This window comes from Sylvia atricapilla, chromosome Z, assembly GCF_009819655.1.
Source record: "Sylvia atricapilla isolate bSylAtr1 chromosome Z, bSylAtr1.pri, whole genome shotgun sequence".
Classification (NCBI taxonomy): domain Eukaryota; kingdom Metazoa; phylum Chordata; class Aves; order Passeriformes; family Sylviidae; genus Sylvia; species Sylvia atricapilla.
In genome coordinates this window covers 73,204,144-73,229,982 of record NC_089174.1, presented here as the reverse complement: position 1 = coordinate 73,229,982, position 25,839 = coordinate 73,204,144, and the positions used below count along the sequence as shown (strand labels likewise).

Genomic DNA, 25,839 nt, shown 5'->3' with positions numbered 1-25,839 from the left:
TCTCAACCAATTGCTCTGTTTGGCTGCCCCAAATAGGCCATCTGGGTTTATAGAGAAATTCAAAATCAAATGGTTAAAGTTGATAAAGTTTTCAAAATACATTTCCAGTAATCAAAAATATTTAGTAACATTGTTGTCTCTTTTTAGAATTAATCTCTGCGATGAACTCTTTCCTTGATGCTCCTGGTTGTTAATATATTTTTGAAAACAAGAGACATTTACTAAACTGAGGTAGAGTTGTCAAAACCTATGAGATCATGTGATCTTGTAATGGAAAACAGAAAAATTGTTCATGTAATTTATTGGGGAAGAAAATACTTGGTAGTATCCTAAAAGCTAAATTTAAATTTATACCCTCCCCAATTAACATCACTTTTGCATATATTTTTCTCCTAATCACTAATATAATTCAGAAAAATATCATCCCCTATTTACCTAAAGATACTTTCCTTAAATGTTACAAGAGATTAGCTATGTGTGAAATAGCATTGGTTTCTATTTAGCTTTTAGAGGTCACTAATAATGTAAGATAATAGGAAAATCTACAGTGAAGATTTCAAATTCTGACCAACAAACCAGAGTCTTTCTATGCCAAAGGCAGTCAGAGGATGTCCAAGTGCTTCACTGACCATAGTAGGAGATCCTCCATCAGACACCAACAGCTCAGCAGCAATTTTCTGTATTTAATGGTTATTGATAAATAACCATTAGTAACCTATTAATGAGCTGATTGAAAATAACTTGCCACTGTGTGCAGCATCTCAGCTGACCAGTGACACTAAGGCACCTTCTCCAGACCATGGAGACAAATGCTTGCAAGGACAATCTGTCCCCTTGAATGAGATCCCCTTCTCAGATCTGACCAGGTTCTTCCTGCAGGAAGGAATCATACTCCATGGTTAAAGGTAGCTAGAATTGACACAGATCTTTGTCTTTTTAGAAATTTATACTGATCTCAAGCCATGCCTTTCACATGGACAGCTTAGAACGGACCCGGAAACTATAAAAAGAACATAGCCAATGACAGCATCACATCTATAATCTTCAAAGACTCATAAAACTGGAGCAAATGATTCATGGTTCCTGTTGCTGCATCCTAATCATACACAACTGACAGTTATACATGGTTTGGGAGCAAAGTGAAACTTCACAGTTCTGAACAAGTTGTGTTAAAAGAGTTGAATTTTTCAAGCCCTAAACTTGTATTTGAAGGTTGTGGTTTTGAATGCAAACCCACACTCTCTCAACAAACATAATGAAAGAATTTGCATGAGAGTCCCCAAGACAAACTGAGGTGTTTCAGACTGCTACAGTGTGATATACATGGTACTGCCTGGTCTTTCTGTTCTTCACAGCAAAAAGTAGGAGGCAGATACAGAAATGGTGGAGGTTAACATTCAGCTCTGAACATCTCAGAGATCATTCCTTGCCAGGTCATCTTAGCTGGTGAATCAAAATACCTAAGACACCTCTAGCAACTCACCAACTTTTTATTACAAACAGGGTTAAAACCTCTCACTTGTGTTATTTTAAATTCAGATTAGTTAAAAATAGTTCTAATTAAAAAGGAAGGAGGTAATCTTACTCTAAATTTTTGCCTTTCTCTTATTTAAATTTGCCTATCCTTTAGTGGAGATGAAGTATATTAGACTACCTGAAATTAAACTACTTGGCATGAAGCCAAATATTTAATAGCCTGAAATGAAACCAAATTATTTACTTCTTTCTTTGCATCTCTCTTCTATCTGCCTTTATCATCTTGGTCAGATCAAAGCCAAAAACCTGATATTAAAATATTTCCAGCTACTCAAGATGTCTATAGCAAAACACCTCCCATGACTGACAAGAACAACACACAACATGAGAGCAATATCCTGAACTTCTCAGAAGAAAATGAAAAGCATCTTTTTTAACTGACAAATTACTTTTTAACTAAGAGTTCTACCTTAGTTTCAAAGACTGGGAGATGATAATAAACTGTGAACAAACTCAATAAAAAATAGTAATTTTGTTTATCTCTCCATTCCTCTGGCTGTGAATAGTGACTCAGATCATCTGTCTTCCTCTGAGTGGAACGCTGAGTGAGTGGAATAACATCAGCTCTGACCGAGCACAAATGAATAGACAGCATAATTCAAAATAATACACTATCCAAAGAAAACTGCCAGCTACTGATTTTCTATAATAATATTTATAGTCGAAGACAAACTGAAGCTCCTTGGATACAAACCCGGGGAGTATTTATTCCATTAGTGTCAAACTGACTTTCCTTTGAAATTACCTGATAAAATCAAAGTAAACTTGGACCTATCATAGCATTAACACATCATTTCTGTTTCAGACCAGGAGGAAGAATTATAGAACAGAAAGATGACTTCCTATCATGCCCCTGGGCCCCTGCCCCCGGGCTCCTGCCCCCAAACATAATAATTTTCATACACTAAAATATACTGCTTATTCCCACAAACATTATCCAGGACATAAATATAAACCTTAATGGACAATGTACTGATGTATGAGAAAACTAATTAAATAAACTACTAAACTAAACTTTTTACACGACATAATGACACCATCAGAAGTTCCTGTGCTTTCAGATTCTCTGAAATATAGCATATTCATCTATAAAATGCCTAAACATCTATTTAACACTATTTAAATCTGTTTTCTTGTCTTTGATTTTAAAAAATAAAACAAATAAACTGTATTATGTCATTGACTAAAGTTGTTTTGAAACAGTTTTGGCAGTTTGCTTATAAGCAATAACTTGCTTTTATGTTACTACTCTCATTGTCAGAAATAATCAAATTCCTTTAAAATACTGCCTGTAACTGAGTGACAAAATGCCTTTGGAATTTATTTAGGTCAAGATTATTTGAAGATGTGACTAAATAGGCATATTAGTGTCATATAGCTGTCATTCTAAGAACAGCTTCTTTTTGAAGTTGACTGGATGCACATATTCAACTCCCTTTTATGGTGTAAGTCCTGGTAAATTAAGTATTCTCCTTCAGCTATTGATTTCCTTTCTCAATTAAGCATTAACCTTAGACACAGAACCAGTAAATAGATTTTTAATATAGTATCACAGTCTTTTCATCTTAAAAACCAGCTAACTCCAACTCATAAATGCTTTCTCTTAAAATAAATAAGCAGAAGTATGTCATGGCATGTTCTCATCTCAAGAGTTCAAAGAGAACTCACAAGCACTGAGCAATGGCTGTTTCCCTCACTGTTGATGGATATAATACTTCTGTTCATAGGAAAGCCTTAAAATTTTTCATACAATTGCACAGAACTTGTAATGTCTGCCAAAGCTTATCTAGTCAAACTTTTTATATTATTCAATCACAGAAGGAAACCAACCCTTCACCTTACTACATACACCTACTTACACTCATCTGATACAACCTCACAGTTACCATTTGTCTCCACTTACTTTGCACATCCAAATACTTATCTGCATATATCTTAAAATTGGCATTTCTCTGGATTTTGCTATTCATGGACACTCTAAATTCACTGAAGGATCAAACTACACTGATTTTTTCATCTTGAGTCAGTAGATATAAGCATCTTTAGAAATGAGCTCTAGACAATATTACCCCTCTCAAAGCACCCTTACAAAGAAATTGTAGACAACATTGACTGTATGGGAATGTTGAATGAGGGCAATATGAGGAATTTGTGACAGTAAGATGGGCACCAGACATAGAGCTGGCCATTGCCAAGGCTGATAACAGCAGGCAAATCTATTGAATTCAAGATAATAATCCCTAATACTTTCTGATGAAAACCACAAAAACATTACCTAGAGATTGCTGACTGTGCTGGTTTTGGCTGGGACAGAGTTAATTTTCTTCCCAATGGCTGGTGTGGATCCAATCTATTGGACAGCTGATCCCAAAGGACTACAGTGATATTTCATACTACATGGCATCATGCTCAGCATGTACACCTGGGGGGCAGTTGGCAAAAGTGCCACTGCTTAGGCATTGGCCTGGCATCTGTGGATTGGCAGTGACAATTGTTTTCATTTGCATGATTTGCCTTTATTTGCATCTCTTTTTTATTTTCTTTTCATTACAAACTATTATTATTATTATTATTGTTATTATTACTATTATTACTATGATTACTATTATTACTACTACTACTTTAGATTTAATTTCATGTCATTTAATTCCAGTTATTAAACTGGTTTTATCTCAAATGATGAATTTTCTCACTTTTACCCTTCCAAATCACTTCCCCCATTCGACTGGGGCAGGAGTGAGCAAATAGCTCTAATGGGCTCAGTTACTCTCATGGATTAAATCATGACACTGGGCTACAGCAATAAATTCAGGAAAGTGGGAGAAATGCATACTTGCAGGTTACTGATGTGAGAGGGGCATGGTTACAACTCATGGGAATTGGTATGAATGTCAGTTCATGGTGGGTGATTAAACTGAATAATGCCATGAATGAGTAATAGTGTGGGGAAATGTAGAACCTTTTTGTAGCAGCAGAGAAGCTGATCCAACATTTCTATCACACCAATAGAATCATGAAAGAATGCAAAGAGTTAGCAAAGAGTGGCTAATCTTGAATAAGCAATGCATTCACACTGGATATTTTCTCAGTGTTAACTTCAAGAACAAGAAGATGGATGTCCACTTACGGTGACCAGCAGCCAAAGGAAGAAAACAGCAACACAAGATTTTTCACCAGAACATGCCTTATTAGAGAAAGGTAGCTCTGTCTATATTGCAGGCACTGACACCAGCCACCAGGCATTTAAATTCCCATTTTGAGGACAATTGGTTTGGAATGGAACACAATGTTGTTCAGGTTTTGAAGTAAATTTAGAATAATTTGATTTGTCTAAAACAATCCATGTCTTATCTTCTCTTTGCTGAAATGCTTTTCCAGAGCAGGAAGGAATAGAACAGAAAATAGGCTGATTTCCTATAACTTTCTATCATCTGACATTTAAGCTCCCTGCCTGGAGGGATAAGGCATTCTTCGCAGCTCTCACATATTCATTTTGAACTTCAAGACATGAAATATCTTCTTTCCCTAGGCCCTGGTGTATTATAGTTCCACAGAAGATACAATTCTTTGCAACTGTTTGTGAGGGGCATGTGGCATATATGAATGACAAGTCATATCCAAGCACTGTGTGACATGCCCTTTATCCAAAGAAAATAATCAGCCCCAAGAGAATGCAGCTGGTGTGTCTTCACTTAGAATATTTCACAGAGGATGAGACAATCTAATCACTTTTTGTATCTAAATTGTTACAAAACATTAGAGTAAAGCATGCACTCATCATAATTTCAAGTTCTTCCTCCCAAGGTGCCTCAAACCACAGATGTTACATTGTACAAAAAGAAGCATTTACACATCTTTTCAAAACCAACCCCTTACCCTCAACCAATTTCTATTGGAGAGCATTAAAATCTGAAAGATTAAACGTGATTCAAAGCCCTGTAATAGAAAACCAAACATAATTTTCAACACTGGCATGCTGAGGTTGCTGCTGTTCTTTTCTTTGTAAATTACTAAATCTTAGCACACAAGTTTCAAGGATTATTGAATGTGAATACAAAGAATTTTGTCAAACTTAACTGAGGCATAAGGACCATTAAGAAAAAAGTAGACACTAAAGGAGAAAATTCCTTTGAAACACATTAGATTTGCTGCAGTAAATGCAGACAGCTAGGGTATACATTTAAATTCACACTGAAGTATGCAAAACTTGCTTTATAATTCAGAGCAAAAAATCTCAGCCTGGGAGAGAATCATATTAACAGAGATTTACAGGAACCTGCTCAGTTGCAGCCACTCAGGCAACAGGATCCCCTGATGAGAGCCACTTTATCCTTTTATAGCCATGGAGTCCATTTACACAACCAAATGGTACATTAAACATAGATGTGGCACTTATAAATCAGAATTACATAACTGTACTAAACTCTAAGGTTTTGTTAATTTCTTTCCATTGTAGGAGAAAAATTACTGAAGTCCATGAACATCTTTTTCTGAATAGAAAATATTAGGCTTGGACTCTCATATGCAGTCTCAAGCCAAGCATATTTAAAACCTAAACACTAAGATGGAGGAACAGCCATATTCTGATCGTTGAATCTACCAGTCATATATGAAAAAAGATGCCCAATTTCCACTTAAAATGTCAAAAGAAGTAAAGAGGGAAGTGAAAGTAATATAGTGCTGTAAATTTATTGTATTCCCTTGGAGTCAGCTTTGCTTGGCAGCCTGCACAGCCTTTGAGGATCTTGGGGGAAAACCTGCAGGTTGTGGAGAGGTTCTTCAGGGACTCTTGCCAAATTAGACTTCTCTCACTGAACCCAGACTGGTTTGAGAAACTCATTAAAAAATCAAAAGCTTCCTAACATATTTGTTTATGTTGACAGCCCTGTTCAAATATAGGTGATGTGTTTGAAGAAATTTCCTGTAAATTCTTTCCATAGAAGAAATGCACAAGCTTCAGTCATCTTACAGCTCCTGTCCCAGTGCTCCGCTTCAAAGCAGTACTGCAAAAACCTTATACAACCAAAAGCATCAAGTAAACATGGTTTGCAACAGCAGAACCATATCAAATATCTGCAGACTGTTAACATTCTGAGTGAAATGTTCTGTCTCACACATAATTTCTTTGTATAGCATCAACTGCTTTCAGCTTTAAACAGGCTCATATGCAACATTTTGGAAGTAGAACCAAAGACATGTTCTTTCACTCAGGACACAGGGAAGTGATCCTACCTACCTTTGTAGGAAGGAACAGAGGACAGCATTCCTGGGAAGACACTTTCTTTACCACATCTTGTTCAAAATACAGGATAGCTGCAGAGGGGAACCTTACACTGCTTTATTTTCTTGGACAGACAGGCAATTTTTCTTTGATAAGAAACAGTTCCTAGAGCAAGAACAGCCTTGTATTTTCTACTATGCATTTTAATATTTTCAAAATGAAGACTTCAGCAATAATCTGACTTGATTTCCTGAGTCTGAATCAGCACAAGTGACTATTGCATCTCTACTGTGGAGCTCATAGAAGCATGGGCATAAATGAGCCCACCCTTATGAAATAATAATACAGTAATAACTTACATGCATATATGTATATTAGAGCACTATCTACTCTTGGCAGCTAATACTGTATTTAATAAGGTTAAATATCATGTAAATGATGCAAGATAAAAAAGCATGCTCAAGTTTTATCAGTACCTCCAATTTTAAGGAAAAAAAAAACAAAACAAAAAACAAAACAAAACAAAACAAAAACAAAACCAAAACCAAAACAAACAAGAGGCAAAGGTTTTGCAGGGACAGTAATACAGCTAGACAGATATTCACTTCTTGATTAATTCAGATAACAAACCAAAGAGAGAAATAATGAGAATAGGTATTGCTTAGCATCCTGGAGACAAGACAATTTAAGTGAAAGTAGAAGTTCTAGCAGTCAAGCTGGCCAAAATTTAGCAGAAAGAAAATTAAAAAAAACAGGTGGTACATCTGATAGTATATAGGGTTAAAATTAAAATTATTTCTGCAGCTGCAAAGCTGAGGAATAGAACCTCAGCTTCACTGCAACCAGGACGTTATTTTCATGCTATTGTTTCAATCAAATCAAGTATGACTTTGCCTGGGTAATCAGGGGGGAGAGGAAGGATTGGGACTATTTGTACTTATAGCTATGTATTTTAGAAATAAAGCTATCCTCTACTAGGTTGGGTGAAACTTTGCCTAATCATCATATGATAGGTGATATAATTGTAACAATTGTTGGTAGCTGAACATGATTATTATCTTAAACTAGAATCATGAGAATCACAAGGGAAGATATTTACCAAAAATCATGCTTGGGTGTATGCAATAGAACAATGGGGGGCTTAATGATTAACATAGAGTTGTGTAATGGAGGCCCATAATATTGGGCCCCTCTTGGGCCCTTGTTTGAGTTGGATTTGGATCTATACCCCGACTCCCAGAGCTCTCAATAAAGCACCTCATAATCGTTCCGTCATTATGTGTTTTCCTCGCTAACACATGAACCACAAGCACCAAAGAAAACAGAGGTTTGTCTTATGCCAAGCAGTGCAAACAGTATTCTGTCTTTTTTTCAAAAAGGAAAATGTTTTACCTTACAAAGAATTTGGCTCCTAGGAGAAAGCAATCAAGAGGTCAATTAAAATTCAGAGACAATGTTTGATTGGCTTCTGAAAGGTATCCTGGCTGCCTGCAACAGTAGAAAACCAACTCAATGACCTGCAAAACCCCTCTCAAGTTCCATGTTTCTTGATAAAAAGGTATTTTATGACAACTGATGTCCACATTAACTCCAAGAAGAGTTAAGTGTGTTGTTCTGAGGCACTGACCTTGCCTCTACACAAGAAGAACCTGGAAAATAGAATAGGACCTTCCTGATTTCCACACAAACCCAGTCCAACAGTACTTTGGTCATCAGGACTTGAGACATGGATAACATCTGTATTCTTGCAGCCTTACACAGAGATCCAAGACTCTGAACTTGCACTTAGTAAGTGCTGACTTAGTATTACCTGAACAACGGAGATTAAGAAATGTATTTAAATTTTACATATGCTGAAGATATTTAAAGAGGCTACATATAATTTAAAAATATATTTTGGAGGTCATTAGCATGTCCTCTTTTTCTACAACCATAGCCTTCATCATAACACCCCCCAAACTGACAACTGAGATCTGCCAGTCAGACTAGGGGATCCACAGTTCCTTCTGCATCTGAGAGGGTAACTGTTCTTGGCCCCAATAGAGCGTTCCCATTGCAATTCCAATCTTCTTTCCCTTTCTTCACAAACTTTAAAATGAGTCTCTTGCAAGATATATTTAATTTCATGAACTGCCCTATTTCCGAGTCTCTCCAGCTCCTTGTTTTCCAAGTGTCCTTCCTTTTGCATGACTACAACCTAGTTGTGGTGACTGCTGGAGTTAAACAGTAAAGGTTTCTAAAGAAAAAGCTCATGTCAGGCAGCAAGAGAATCAGCTAAAGCAGGCAGGCACCATTTTCTCAGAGTGTTTGCTGGGCCTATGATACTTCCCCAGCCTGTTGTATTTCAATGTAAAGTATATGTTGCAGACAGAATTAAAGATTAAGAACATGGACTGTTATATAGCTTGAGTAAAGGGGTCTTAATAACCTACATCCACAAAAACTTCTCACATTAGCACTTTCAGCAGACTCACACACAGGATTCCTAGATGACTGGCACTGTCCTCCCCCTTTTTTTCCTGCTCTCCTTCCACTCCCCCTGCAGATTTTCATAAAAAATAACACAATTTCACAATTCAGTGAAATAAGAAAAATATTCAGACAGTAGAAGTCCATTCCCAAAAATGCAGCTTGTAAGATAAGTCTTTCCAAGGGGAACTCAAAATGCACTGCCACTGCTGACTCATTTCATATCCTGAACCTGCAAAATAAAAAGCTCCTTTATTCTGATGTCTTTTAGCATCACAGAGGTTACAGTGTAGCCCACTACGGGCATATTTTGTTTACTTTAAATTAGAGTGTTCAACCTGTGTAGCTCACAATGGCAGGCTGGAGCTCAGTGCAAATTGACAGCATGGGTGTTTGTTTTACTTCCCAGCTGAACTTTGCAGCACTGCCAAGCTCCTGTCCTGCTCTCACTGGTGATGTACCACAGGTCAAAGCCAGCTCAGCTACCTCTATTCCTCCATATCTCTTCAACTGCAAGTGATTACAAACTGCTAATTTAACTATTGTATCTGAAAAATGCAGAAAGATGTCTTCATGAAAAGCAACAGTTTTCGAGGCAAGTATTGATATGCATGTAAGGATTTGTTTATCTGAAGGGAGAGGATTTAAAGGAGAGACTCTCTCAGAGGTTGCTCACTGGGTGAAAAAAAGAAGTTTTGATATGAACTGCCCATTTGAAAACATTTAAGTATACAGAGTACACTCTACATAACTCTTTTGTATTAGTCCTGCAAATTTAAGTCAGATTATACTTTTCTTGTAGTCAGTTTTTTTCTGTGAAGTTTACCAAAAGCCACGTATTCTGCTTGCTGAAACTATTTTTCAGATCAGTCATTTATTTTATTCATTCATATCTTCACATTTAAACTCTAAGTGGGCTTTTGATATTTTCCAAACACTTCACAAAACTTTTTAAGTCTTAAGTAATAAAATTTTAAAGTATTTCTTAGCACAGCACACGTACACAAAAATTACCAAGAGTACCAGCCCAGAAGTCCTTCCTATTTTCTCCCTTTACACAGAAAACCAAATAAAACAATACTGATGTGATTACACACTCAAAACATTTCTAGGATGGGAAGGATGGCTCAGTGTTTTCACCATTTGACAGCATCAGCTTAAAGCAATCTTATGGTTGCCTGAAATTAATTATTAGGGTGTGTAGCTAAAATAAAGAAGGAAGTAGAGGAATAGATAGCCAGATACTGAGCTAAATAACAATATGTCTTCCATGAAAGGATTCACTGAAAAGCTTTAGTGCATTAAAAAATTCCAAGTGCATCATAAACACCAGAGATTACACAAGAGATAAGTAGCAAGAAAATGCCTGACAACATCTACAAAATACTATTAAAAGGTGGGCCTGTAGAGCTGGGGATGGCTTTCTTTGGATTTTGGCTTCGCTTTATGTTGTTTTTCAACAATGCACAGCATTATGACTGTAAAACACTTATATTTTGTGGTCTATGTGACTAAGAACGTCTTCAAATTTTCCCACTTCACAGACTTTGCTACATTTTCAGACACCTGGAGAAGTGGGACCAATTAACTTAGACCAAAAAAAAATATAACTGTAGCAATGAATTTCCTGATAGCAGGCATGTAAATCAAACATTTTCTTCTATGGATGTACAAAAGTAATTATTTTAGAGTTTGTTGACTGTTGAGTGTCTGTTTTTGGACTAATTTCTATATACCCTTGTATTTTCATTTTTTCAGTACTAAAAATATGATAATCTAGCCTTCAATTCAGTGAAAGCAACAGTGATAAAAATGTATAAAAGAAAATTTTGTTTGGTAAAAAGCCAGAGACTCTCAAGTCATGTCAAAATATTCAGGTCAAGTAATCCTTTCAAGAGAAAAAAGCATCTTTGCAGCCTGCAGGGAAGCACCAACCCTGAGCCTGTCTCAGTCAGCACATGGGTTCTGCATGAGGGGAATTCTGGTTCCCTGATGTAAAGGAGTGAATCATGGAATTTCAGTAGGTTTGTAAGAGATTCAGTCTCTGCAAACACAAGTCTTCATTTTGCAAAAGTGAGGGTTAATCTAATAATGTTACCCAAATAAGCACATATATATACACATATGTGTATTGGCCCTGTAGCCACACAGCATAAATGTAAGCACTGGACTAGCTATTTTAAGACTTGGGTCATAAATAATTAGGTTTCTTTCCCCTGTAACCCGACTAAGGAAGACAACCATTACAGTACTAATACTAGGAAGTTCCAGGAGCTCCCTACTAAAATACTGCAAGTACTTAAACTGATATAATAGTATGAAACAACAATTTATCCAAAATAGTTCCATTAGAAGCATCAAGGTTACAACATATGTCATGAGCTTGTAACCAGCCCAAAAGAAGGTAAAGAAGCAGCAGCACCTGCTACTGCAATTCCTTCCAGCTACTTATTTGCAAGTGCGACTTGCTAAAGGACAAAATCAACCAGCTGATGTAGACGTTAGGCTTTTGTTAGACCTGCCTCTTTTCACTTCTTCTTGTGTAAGTAAGTGTGCAAAAATGTTAGCAGTTTTTGCTATTGTTGTTTATACACTGCAGAAAGCCGTGAATATTTCATTCAACTGCTAAATTAACATCATACCAAAATTACAGATTTCTCCCCAAATGCACTCTATTCTGGAGTTCAATTTCCTTTTACACAGTAGAAAAATACATGTTTTTCTGCAAGGAGCTGTTGTTTCAGAACTCAGTGTTCTTTACCTTAAAAGCCTGAAAGAGATTTTCATCTAAACAGTGAACAAAAAAGAGAATTTTCTACTTGTACTTCAAACATTAGTCATCAGATGTATACTTACTTGAAAACATAGACACAGCAATCAAACAAAAACACCAGAAAAGAATTAACTCAGTGCAAGTGGAAAAAAAAATAGTGCAAGTTAAAGTTTTTATAAATTTTTATATCTAAAAGAACACACAGAAATATGTCATTTGAAGGATTATCTTGACATTAACCTTTTTCTGGTTAAAGGTATCTTACATCAAGTCTATTTTTCTGTCAGCACACTGAGGTATTGAAGATTTAAGCAGATATGTATTGAATTACTGACTCTACCAGAAACAAGAGTTTAGATCAATTACAGATTTCCAACATGAGTACCAATATGCAACATATCTGGGGCCGTTCACTAATACACATGGTTTTAATGATTAAATCATTGGAACTAAGAAGTGACAGTAAATGACAATGAAATCAATAGCCTCAGTATCATGAAAAGCAGAAAGACACTTTTCCACATTTATAGTTCTTTTCCTTTTAATGTTTGTGCTGACCAGTGGATTTTTCGCAATTTTTCTTTTCTAACCCATGCCAGATCCTCTTTCAGTCACACTTTGCAGTATTTCTGCACAAATCTTTTATTCAGATGTCTCAGATCACTTACTGAATAATGTACCTTATGCCAGTATTAATCATGATGAAATAGCCATAAATTTTAAACATATTTATCTTTCAATAGCTTTTTTTTCTCCCATGTAAACAAGACTTAATATTATGTATTTTCTTTTCCATGATTCCAGTTCCCTTCCTTCCTACATGAGATGTGGAACTTCCAACAGCTCTACCTGACCATGAAAGAGGCAATGAGGTCTCAAGATTAGTTAAGCACTTTTAACTTTGTAAAAAGCAGACATGAAGAATATCCTTTTTTTTTTTTTTTTTTTTTTTTTTTTGGTCTATCTACTGCTACAGTGAAAGCCAGTGACGCTTATATGGCAGATAGGGACTGCCATAAAGGGGAAGTCATAGGTAAATATGACTTTCCTTAGTTGTGGTGTTCACTTTTTCACCTTTTTTAATAACTGGATCAGTAATAAAATCTCGTGAACCTAGGCAATGTTTTACATTGCATCCATTCTGACTAGCATCCAGGAATGCATTTAACAGAATGCTTGTATGTCCATATCCTTCCTCTTCAGTACAAAACCATCCCCATTCCAAAATTGTTACCAGCTGCCTAAGCAAAAATGTACCACCACCCTCTGCTGGAAAGAGTTTAATCTACAGTTAGAGACAGCTGCAAACGGTAGATACAGAACAAAACTTAGGCACACAAATCAAAGGTTGCAAAACATCATTTTTAGATAATTATCACCTACAGTGGGGAAGATAATTGCACTGAACATTTGCAGCATAAGATTACATCCTTTAGACATCACATGATTATTGGTTAAGGTGAAAACTCTATTAATAAAATATTAATTTTACCAATATCTTACCTCAGTCAACAAATCAGTAAAAATTTTTCAGTCCTAGAAGCATATGAACAGTATTTCCACAACCTCAAAATTAAAATATTTGAACTTCTACTCCTTTCTTTGAATATGTTAGAGGCTAATTTTTGTATAAGTAGGGCTGTTTGCTCTGTTTGTGATATTAAAGAGCCATAGTAAGCAGAGAACCCTTGATGGCTGTAACACAGACAAAATAAAAATAAAAAAAAATCATTGAAAACACATGACAAATGGGAAAAACCAGCTGCTCACATACCAAGGCTGAGGGAACTAAATGTGTAACAGATGGTCCAGTCTACCTTTGGCCCTCAAAATCATGCCCAAACAATATACTACCCAGTTGTGCAGAAAAGAAGAAAAACACATAGATTCAAGTGAAGGGAAACACATCATTGCTTGATGGTTCGAGCAATGAAAGTCTTTCCATGAAGCAATCTTAATGGACCACCACCTCTCTCTGTGAATCTTTTTTTGATTCAGACCTGCAAGCAATAAAAACTGTCCACTCTCTGGAAAAATAATCTCCATTCTCATGTGAGATGAAAGGGGTATGAAAACTAGTTGCATTCCTGCTGCTAAAATAATGCTATATATAAACTGATTTTGTGTTTCCCTGTAGAAAAATGCATGCAGTTCTAGTCTCTCTGTCTTAGAAAGAATTATTTGTTACAGACATAGCTGCAGATGTGTGATGAAAACACACCAACAGCACAAGCATGACAGCATATTGGAAGGGAGACAAGCATTCTTTTTATTTTACGGCAATACTTCACTTAATTTTCAGCAAATCTTGTCAATATACTACAGCATTGCTTGTTCCCAAGCGTAACAGTCCAGCTTGACAAAAAAAGATTTAGGCATCTCACTCAATGGCACAGGCGTTTATGGAGAACATAGCAGATGACATGGCAGTGGGGTGAACTCTCTGACAGGCTCCAGTAGGCATCAGCTGGAAACAAATTCAAAAAAAGTATGGCAAGGTGGTTTCCACACAGTGGGCAACTAATGGTGAAACTCCTTTCCACAGTGTGCTGTGGACACTAAATTTTCAATGTCTCTAAAGAAAACTCCAACTGGACAAATTCATTGAGGAATAACACAGCAAAGATGATGATTTACAAAGACACTCATCTCTGGCTAGGTGAAGACACATGTGACTCCATATTCTTATGCTCTTCCCCAGGCTTCCCTTACCATGTACTATCAGAGACTGTATTGTTTAGACCTGTTTTCCTTGATCTGGTACTGTCTGGTACAGACAGGCTTACACCATGCTCAGATTCTGCCTAGTCCTTATTATGCTTAAAACTAATCATTGTTTTTGTGGAGTACCCTGCATATCTAAATGTCTCTTGAACATACACAGGTGGGCAACTCACCTCTCTCCCTCTCTTCTAAATCACAGAATCATAGACTTAGGTTGGATAAGACCTCCAAGATCACCAAATCCAACCTTTGACTGAAAAGCACCTTGCCAACTAGACCATGGCACTAGGTGCCATCTCAGGTGTTTCTTTGAGCACCTCAAGAGATGGTAAATCCACCACTGCCCTGGGCAGCCTGTTCCATTTTTTACCACCCTTTCAATGAAGAAAGTCTTTGTGAACCAATAGATGTTCTCTCAAAGCTCACCACAGAGGCAACAGACAAATGCAGCTGATGTTTCCTCATCCCTTCTTCCTCCTCTCATATGCTCTCTCTAAGCCTTCAAGTCCAGTGGCTAGAGCAGTGACAAAGAGAGAAAAGACTGGACACATTCCTTCTTGGCCTTCTAAAGGGAAGGTAAAATACAACTAAAAGATGGAGCATGAAGTGCAGTGCTTGCCCAAGTGCCCAAACAGCTAATTATTGTCCCAAGCAAAGATGTATTTTTCTATCCATAACACAGTTTAAAAATAAAATACATAGTGTCTTCTGATTGGGACAAAGCAAGAAATGGGGACCTGAATCTCTTAAATCAGAGGAGAACTGAACATAGGACCCTCATACATGGGAGAGCTCTTCAGCTACCAAGCTGTGAAACACACCAAAAAGAATCCCAGCTTTTTACACCAGTTTGAAAGACAAGATCAGCTCCTTGATTCAGCTTCCTGCACAAACAAACCTTACACATCTAGCTTCAAAAGAAAATCCTGTGCTGCAAACACAACACAGAGCGAAGTGAGGTCCTGGACAGTGAAACAAAGAGCTTTCTGATATTCTTAGGACTCTCCTTTTCTGCAGAGTTCCCAATTGTCCAGCTAAGGAAAGCTTTGAATCCTCTCTTTCAGTTTCTTATTCTGGACTGTGGATGCCATTTGTGTCTCTCTTTTTCTATTTCTTCCTTTTAAAAAAATTTAGACTACATGACAAAAAATTAATAAATAAAATTTAAGCTGTTACACATATCTCACCATGAGAGTGAAGAAATAAAAAAACCCTTTGTCCTGATATGATGCTATTATGATCTGACATCCCATTGCTACAGTTTTACATACAGATTGCTACTAGCTACAGTTAACACCCCCAGACAACTCCTCCCCTGGCACTGACCTCTGCAAGACACTATGGACCAGTCTAGCATCAAAAGGAAAAGTTCATGTGATATGTCCTCAACAGAGTTCCATCAAAATAAACTTGAAATTCACGTTTAAAAATAACCTGGTTCGTTCTGACTGGGACTAAATTATTTGGTCTAAAAGTCTTCAGACACTGGGTATGGAAAAGACAAAGGCTTTCAGCTTTTGCTTGCAGAAAAGAGGTGGTTTGGGGACAGATAACAGTAATTTTTTCAAGTCAGCACAAATGCAGCTGGAAAAGGGCACATGCCACAGTCTAAATCACCAAAGAAATAACAGAACTACCAGCTAAGATGAAGAACTGAGCAACACTCATAATCTAAAAAAACCCTCCAAAGATAGTTCACTTTCAGAATATTGGGTTTGAACTGAGAACAGCACATCCAGGAAGACAGGCTGAAATGTGAAACTAAATTGAGAGAGACAGAATGGGGTGAAGAGGTAAGCTTGGGAGTTGCCTGCAAAGAGAAGCTGGCAAAAGCTTTCACAGTGCTTTATATCATTCAAACACTAAGAATAAGGAGGAAAAAGAGAGGGAAAGCAGCACCTATGGATACATGTGAAAGAATTCAAATACAGAAGAAGAGATGATAAAGGAGATTCTTAAGCAGCTGACAGAGTATTAAAAAGAAACTATGAGAACAGAAAGAATACAGATTTATCAAAAAATGAAAAAGTAGAATAGTATAGGAAAATGACAGGATAATCTGCATCAAGAGAAGTTGGTTGAATAAACAAAACATAATTAGATAAGAATTATTTTAATTTTTATTTATGTATACATTTCTGAGGTGGCTTTGGCAATGGTAATGAAATTTCTAATGAATATCAGAAAGATAAATATAACAATTATACAAAGCCCCAGAAAAGACTTGCACTTTCAGATGAAAGGATTACTAAAATATTTGGATTTATTTTGGTGTCTTTTAGAAATCTCTACAGCTCAAGCACGTCCATATATCCTCATCCTCGCCATTTGATTATAAGATCACAGAGTATCTTATTGCCTCCCAAATACTAATACTTTGACTATGCCAAGTTTTAGCTATCATTTAATAACACATTTCCTATTTACAGATTACTGTTCCATAAAAATTTCCTAAAAGTCATGCTTTTATAAATAAGGTCATTTCAGGTACAACCTTAACAGATTAGCAGCTGTTATGCCAGTATTAGTCACTGAGAAGTTGAGGCTGTTCCCTCATTCAATTGTGATGCTGCCAATTCCATTTCCTGGCTTTTGTCTTTCTGGCCAATACATGCAGCTTGAAGAAAATTCACTTCTGCTGTCCTATAGACCTAACAGTACTGCACCACTAGACTTTGACCTTTGAAAATTATGAATGGTCACTGATCAAAAACATGGACACATTTTGGGGTGAAAGGCACAGAAGCAAATTATATTAACATTAAATTGTTATAGCTCAGCCATGTAATATAGCAATGTTAATCTGTTAAAAGTCATGCTGGTTTAAGCTATCTTTTACTTGCACATTTAGTATTATGTCAAGTCAGCTCACATAGCAAATGAACTTCTGTGCTTAAATTACAGAGATAGCTAGAAACAACAGTATTCTGTAAAAACCTAATTCTCAATTCCTGTCTGAAAGCCATCTTTATAACTTGAATTCACGAGCTATGCTGGTAATAAACATTAGCCTAGTGAAATAGAGATAAAACAACAGTATAATCTGTAAGAAACTTGGAAAGGTTTTTGAATTCTTGACTCTTTAGGGGCAAGCACATAACTTTTATTTCCCTTTTCAGAATGCTTTCCCAAGTTTTAAAGCTTTCAAACTTTTCTGTAATTTTTGCAGTGTAACTCTTTCCCTTAGTTTTGACAGTTTAAACAAAATCTTTCAGTTTCTCCTGCACTTGCTCCAGGTTGAGACCATGCTTTGCAAACACAGATGACTGAACAGCAGTCTTCCAAAACACTATCAGCAACTTGGGCACTACTATTAATAATCTCTAACACTGTCCCTTTAAGTATATATGAAGACACCTTGCTACACATTTTACACTCACATGCATTTTTTGGATTGTTCTCCGTACAAAAGCAAAAGGCAACTGCTGACTTACTTAGTATGTAATTGACAAATAAATTGGATTGTTTTTCTTTCTAGTTATGAGCCCTCAGTTTACAGCATCAACCATGTGTGAGACGTTGCAAGCTATATTAATAATATTTATCTTATTTCTGGAACTTTAATATTCAAATACCCTATTTCCCATGTTTCTAAGATGTTTTTTCCCAGTTTTGTCTCAAAAAATCCTTAGAATTCTTCTGCCCTTCAATGCTAATCATTAATAAAAACATTAAATTGCACAGACCATAAGAGAAAGAGAAAAAAAATGGGAGTCTTTCAGACCAAACATCCATTTCAGAGATGCTATCAGCATACATCCATTTCAGAGCTCTTATCAACACACAAAGCTCATTTTTACCAATGTTAGCTAAGCTTCTTCTTACGGTTCCTCACTAACCTCCTCCTTCTCTAGCATAATTAATAACATAGCTGTTACTATGTCAAATACTTGATGAAATGTAGGCAGGCTACTTGTTTTCAGTAAATCATTTCAAGCTGAAAAGCACTAAGTACAAAGTAACCTGTCTTCTGGTAAAGAGAAAATGGAGCCAATTATGATCTCTTTGTATTCATCCCTATCACCTACATTATTTTTATTAAAAATGATTGAAACAATTTAATAAGTAAGTAAACATCTGAACCACTTCTCTACCTTTTATCTGGATGTTGGGGTCCTAAACAATAAGTGCTGATGGGAACAACCCAATATCCCTCACTTTTTTGGGATGGAGCTGATCAGGTTCCTTTCTTCTCCACAGCCATCTGAACCACTCTTTCCCTCATACACAGGTAATACTCATGGCCTCCTTTGTATCCTTTATTTGTCCATCTTCACACTAAGATTTGCTTTCTCTTTTTGCAGGAAAAGATATACAACAAACTTTCCTGTCTAGAGTGTATTTAGTATATGGCCCATCTTTGCTTCCCAATACACTTGTTTTAATATTGCTCTCTTTCCATGTAGATATGAGAAAAACAAAACCAAAACCAAAACAAAAACCAATCCAAACAAAAACCCCAAATAAATAAACTGACCCAAAAGAACCACAAAAAACCCCCAAAAAACCTCAAACAACAAGCAAAAACCCCATGTAATTGCTTTGGGTTCATTTTTTAGAGCTAAACTTAGCTTCACTTCACACAAGTCTCATTTCACTCCTACTCTTTCTGACTTCTGAGGTATACATTTCTTTGCTAATCAGATTCTTTTCCCATTTCTTTGGACATAATTCAGTTAAGGAAGTTGGACCTGCCTCACATCCTACAGGCAGCACACAGCATTTTACAACATCATATCCTGCAATGGAATAAATCTGCATAAACTAACTGTGCAAAAGTTAAGTCTCAGAATGAAAACAAGGTTCTTAATCTAACAAAGAAATATGTTCTGAAACCATTTCCCAACAGAGACAGGGCAAAACCCAGAAACACATTTCAGGAATAAGATTTTCACACTCTATGCAGGAAAAACATAGTATCAATACCTTGCTTTATTCAGTTTTTCCTTATTGAAAAGTAAAACATTTGTTCTTAAACAATGGGCATATGAAGCTTTGTGCAATCACTTATCAGCACCTCTTATAATTAGAAAATAAGCAATTAATTGGCATATCAGTTCTCAGAGAAAGAACTACAGTGCCAAGGATGCCAATTTTTATTTGCTTCAATGGCTACATACTGGTGTTTAGGATTTGCCTACCTTCACACCTTATGAGGCTACAGCAGGTTCTTGAATTTAAACTCTGTTCAGAAACAATGACAAAAATATTATCTGTTATTCAGGCAAAGCTGAAGAATTCACTGACATTCTGAACTATCCACACTTATTTAATTATAGATTATGTTTTGCATTTGATTTGGGCATCCCCTTAAACAATGGGAGCATTCCTAAGGCTGGTCTTTCCTAATAATAAGCTGGTTCTGAAAAATTTTATTCAGCTTTTGCACTTCTAGTGTCCCTGTATTTTATTGAATTTGCTGTTTTCAAAGAAGAGGAACAAACTCTATTTCCTTATAATTTCATAGTTGTTTTATCTGAACAAATGTTCTGACCACAATCACATAGCCTTGTTTCTAAAGGGTAAGGCAGAGGGAAAAAATAGCATATTTCAGAAAGTCTTCCTTCCTTCCTCCACCCAGCAGCTAACTCTTTTAGAGCCAAGAAAAGAAAGTAAGTAAGATGGGACCTGCTTCAACCGAAGCGTTTTGAAATATTTACTGGGTTTTTGTGTCTTATTTTTAACCATATGATTATAAAGTTGTGTTAAGGGTTTCCATCAAGTCAGATACATCTAAAACCTGATATTCTCTAGCTATCCTTTAAATATAATATTTTCTATATCGATGTGAATAGTAGATTTTGGAATTTTATGACACAAATTTTAGTGTTTCATTTACTTACTGATTTTACTGATGTCTATAATAGAAGTCATCACCAAAAAAGGCACCAGGACCCAGATTGTTTTCAGCAGTATTAGTTCAGGCAACAAAAACTAGTATTTTACTTACAGTCAGATGCAATTAAAAGCTGTTGTAAATTTTGAGGATTTCAGAGAACTCTTAGCTGTCACAGCTGTCTAAAAATATATGCCATGGAGAAAATGCTGGATTTTTACTCTTACCAATAAGTCTTTTAAGGACAGACTGTAGATTTGCTCAGAAGCCACATTTGCACAATTTGGCTCTGGAATATGTAGATCTGAGATTTCATTTACCTTATCACAGAAATACTTGGGTTTTGCTTGACTGAGCAACCTAAGGAATGGTCTTAGTCCAGGTGTTTCATATGTTCTATTACTTTTTGGTATGTTTTATTAACTATTTGGTATGTTCTGTTAAACCCTGTTAACTGTTCACTACATCAAGCACTTTTTTTCCCTTGCTTTTCCTTTTAAAAAATAAAAAACTGTTGGTACCACATATATCAAAGCTCTCACTATACAGTACTAAATTAAGTGTCTCAGTTTTCTAATTTGCTTTACTCCCTCAAGGAATCAGTGTATTTTATCTCATTCAATCATAGATGGGATAAAATATACTTCACAGTATTTTCATGAAGAGCCTGGTCTGTGAGGAACCTTCCCCAAGCTTTCATTGAAAAATATTCCTAAAAGTTTCAGCAACAGTATGACAGCTCGCTTGACTTTTTTCTTTACGAAGGGCTACATCCAGCTCCAAAATGTGCCAGTTCTATAGCTGGAACTGATGCTATCTCTAGGGCTTTCATTACAGTAGTAGCAACCCATGTAACTGGCATATAAAGGTTCCCATATTCCAAAAATCAGTCAGTAAAACTGTTGCCTTGTGATGGCATCACAGCCTCATATGAAGCCAAAGATATTCAGAAGTGCTGATTTAGAACAGCTTTTCTCTATCACATTCCAAACCAAGAGCCCTAATGGGAACAGAGACAGCTGTGCCCTGTGCCCAGACATCCTCTAACATTCTTTAGGGTGCAGAGCATTGGCTGAAGACAGTCACATAGGGAAAGTTTACTGTCCAGCTTGCATTTCTTTTTATTTCATACCTAGAAGTTCCTCTCTGCAGGTGACCCATTGCTACAAAGTGGCATTTATTTGGCTTTAAAAGGACTCAAGCAGAGACCTGGGAGAGGGGTAAAGAGGAGGTTGTTCTTATCTGTAACACAACTGGAGACCAACACTGCTGCTCCCCTTCAGGATATCCACATCTCCAAGCACAGCAATATCAAGGCACTATCCCTTTTTTCTTCCTTCTCACTGTAATAAACTGTGATACCCCATCATATTCACAGCCAAAATAATAACCATTTTCAGACACAAAGACCAAAAATCGGAAAACAGAATCATAACATCCTCTCATTCTTTCTCTGTTGCTTTTTCATTTTTAATGGAAAAAAAAAATCATCTAAGTCTTAATTTATGAAAAAAAGGGAATTACTTATGAGTTATAACCAATAAATCTTTATGTGAGCTAACATTTTCTTTCAACTGAAATACTGATTTTATTCAGACGAACTTAAAAGATCTACAGTATCACTGGGAGCTTATTTCATAACAGAAACACAATTATCTCTTTTTTGCATTATTGTACGATAAAAGATCACCACATGCCAATATAAAGCCAATGAAAAAGGAAGAACCTAGTTTTGAAAATCAATTACATTACCAGAGATCTTTTCCCTTGCTTAAGCATGAAGGGAAGATATAAAGAGTGCTTGAGAAATATATTTGCCCCACAAAAAGGCAGATCCAAAATACCCACCTATACATCCAAACCCAGAGGGAGGCTCCAGGTCAAGGCCAGAAAAAGCTCCTCTGCCAGCTGGGCTGTGCACTGTGAGTGCTGCAGGAAGGTCTGGCCTGGGAGAGCCTCCTCCACAAGGTCACCCTCCATCCACTCACTGCTGTCCACAGCATCCCTCAGTAACCAATTCAGGGAATACAATTTTTTTTTTTCCCTGAAATATTCCTTCTGGTTACATATGTTCAACATATAATCAGAATGTCTTGGTAACTCATCACTATTAAAATCTCTATAATATCAAGCAGGGTAATAGAAAACTACTCATCCAGTCAGAGATGAAAAGCAAGCAGAGACGTTTCAATTTTCCAGCAGCAATTCTGACAGGCACAAATTCTGTCTCAGACAAAAAAATGACTTGAAGTACTTGAGTAAATTACTCCCAGCTAGTTCTGTCAGCAATGTCTGTATGATACACCTCTCATTTTGAGCCATTGAAAAAATATCTGTAATATGTTCTTTGAAGACCTCTGGTGGCAAAGACTGAGCACTGACCTTCCCTCTAATTTGGATAAAACACATGAAATCCCCACCAGAGAGGCTCATGCAGTGATTTTGAATGAAAATCCTGTGCACCTTCTAACAGTTTGCACAGTGGCTGACTACAGTTTTGCTTTAAGATACAATTCCTGGAACTAATATATCACTGTCCTCATAATACCCGATACCATGAACAATTGCATAACTAGAGCTGAGCAAATAATTATTTTAGCTTCTTTTTATGCTGCTTGGAATTATCTATAATTTGCAAGTATTGTAGACACAATATTAGATGAAAGAAAGGAAATAACATTTATTCAAATGGCTAATAATTATTACAGCTTTTTTCTTTTCCCTTCCTTCTCTCTCATAGGATTAAGGCAAGAAGGGATGAATGTTTATGCCATATCCCCTCTTCTCCTTTATTTCATCTTTCTTTGGTTTTTTTTAGCATTTTTTTTTGTGGTTCAAGAAGTCAAAATGATTCAAGCTACTCTGTACACCTCAAAACCTGACTACAGATCATTTTGGACACTATACGCTAACTCACAATAAAAAGAATTTTATTATTAGTTAGGATATAATGTCCAAAATGTAAAACCATCTCTCTTAATGGCCCAATTCTATCTAGGTTTTGCTTTATAAATTAGCTTATTGTCAACCTATCCAAACAGCTTTACTACCTTTTCCTTTCCTTTTATCAGAATAACATCGACAAAATTTCAAGAATATAAATGTTGTTAAAGGTTAAATTTTCCCCCTAGTATTTTTTAGAACTTGCAAGAAGCTTTAGTATATCAATTTCTCCCAGATAGCAGTAACCATTTTTTATCAAGAAAAATGGGTCAGGAGTAAAAGGAAAGATTCTCTCAATTTGAAGCTTGATTTCACAAGAAAGGAGGAAATTAGCATCCTATTTTTCAAAAAAGGCAGAAATGCACTCTTTCATCCACAGATTTCCTGCATATACCAAATGCCCAAAAAGATGCTTTCTCTTCTCCAATACTATCAGTAAAACACACCTCTGTGCAGGAAGATGTTTTAGCATTTGAAGAACCTAAACCTTTGAGGAATCCAAGTCCCTGCAAGACATACATCCTCCTAAATGCTAAGCACTCAGCCTCACAAACTAATTTTTTCTTTATTTAATGTTGTCATAGAACTTCATCAAGCTCTAAGATTAAACCAAACTGGTCTGATGCCATTTAACTCCCCCAAGATCACATTTCTGAACTTAAATATCAGATCCAAAGGGCTCATTATTATGGAAAAAAAAATCATTCTTTGTATAACAAATGAGAAACAACTGTGACAAAGCTGATCTGTGTAGACATCTTTATATATTTTTAAATAAAACATACCTAGAGGGGATTTCCCCATTTGTTTTTTTACTACTGATCACATAATAGCTCAACCGATACCATCTCAGTAGTTCTTTGGTAAAACTACTGTGGGAACAGGAGCTGAAATCAAAAATGTCAATTCCACTTATTTTGCAACTAATCTTTCAACAGCTGCAAAAAAATGCAGACAGGGAATAAGTCAATGTGTCCAAGTCTCATGGCTTCACTGTCTTATAAAATTATTTCTCTTTAAACCACCCTATAAACTCTTCATAGTAAAAGTCACAGATTGGTCTCAAAGCCTGATGTATTCATGAGTAACTCTAACAAGTATCTTGTAAGTTCTGTGTGAATAACTTATGCTGAGGGGGAAACTATAGGAAAAAGAGCAAGCCAGAAGGATAATGAACGGTATGCAAGACATGCAGGGCGGAACAGCACCAAGCCTTGAACTTGTTCCAGAATATCACCACCATCATACAATTGTGAGTGAAACAAACATCAAAGCCATTCAAGTAGTCATTCATCCCTGACACAGCATTATAGATACCTTTGGATTCTCCTAGTCTTCCTCACAGGTAGACAAAAGACATCAGGCTAGCACAGGACTATTGCTTTGATGGTAAAAAGGGTGGTTTCAAAGATTTGAGATGTGCATTCTCAAACATCAAGGAAGAAAAGAGTACCAACAGCGCATCTTTATTTCAGTAATTTTACAGAAGTTGTCAAGAAAAGCAGTGAAGGCTGGTAATGCACCTGGTTCAGTGGAAAGGTTATAACAACATCAAAAGCATTCAACTGTCTGAAGAAGGGAGTTGCAATACTTTCAACACGATCCCACTGTTTCCAATTTATGAAGTCAAAACTAAGAGAAAACAAATAAAGCAGAACAAAATGAATGCCCAACAGGTGAACCTTCATAAGGTTCAATTATCTATACAAGCAGAGTTTGTTCAGAATATTGTTATGAATTTTTCTAGAACTTATCTCCTACCATTTTATCCTGTAGCTGTCTCATAGTAAAGAAGCTGACAAAGGTAACATCAACTTTGCCTTGAGCAGACAGGATCATAAATTATTTTTGTTGTTGCCCTTAACAGCACACTATGTGCCTTACCTTTAGTATGCACAACCAAAAAATTTGTGCCAAGTTCTAATATCAGGTACTTGAACACAAAACCAGGAAAATTCACTGAATCAAGCTTTATTTATAGCTTTTAAAGCTCAAGTATAGTACATGGTATCAGCAGAGAGAAATTAAATTACTTCATTTTATACACATCTGCAAAATACATATAATTTAGCATACAGACACCAAAAAACACTGAACAAGTTAGCTCAAATACTAGTTGTAATAACCCTCCAACTTCATGAAAATCAGTGTAAGTTCATTCATATTGATTCTTCTATGAATAAAATGCAGAGAATATCACAGCTATTAATGAAATCCCCATTACTTGAAAAAGTGCATTTTAAATAATAACAATAACAAAAACAATAATAGTAGTAGTAACAATAATAATAAAAATCGTGTTGCTTTGCCCAGGGTGGTGAAAGAATGTAAGCTGGG

The 25,839-nt window shown here is 36.2% G+C and overlaps 1 long non-coding RNA gene across 1 annotated transcript in view; it reads right to left on the bottom strand.

Moving 5' to 3' along the window:
• The window catches only part of LOC136374532 (uncharacterized), a 477,248-nt gene extending 451,902 nt beyond the window's left edge, over positions 1–25,346 (bottom strand). Inside the window, exon 1 of the long non-coding RNA XR_010745916.1 lies at positions 24,960–25,346. This is a non-coding gene — a long non-coding RNA (uncharacterized lncRNA). The remainder of the gene's footprint in view (positions 1–24,959) is intronic.
• Positions 25,347–25,839: the final 493 nt, after the last annotated feature.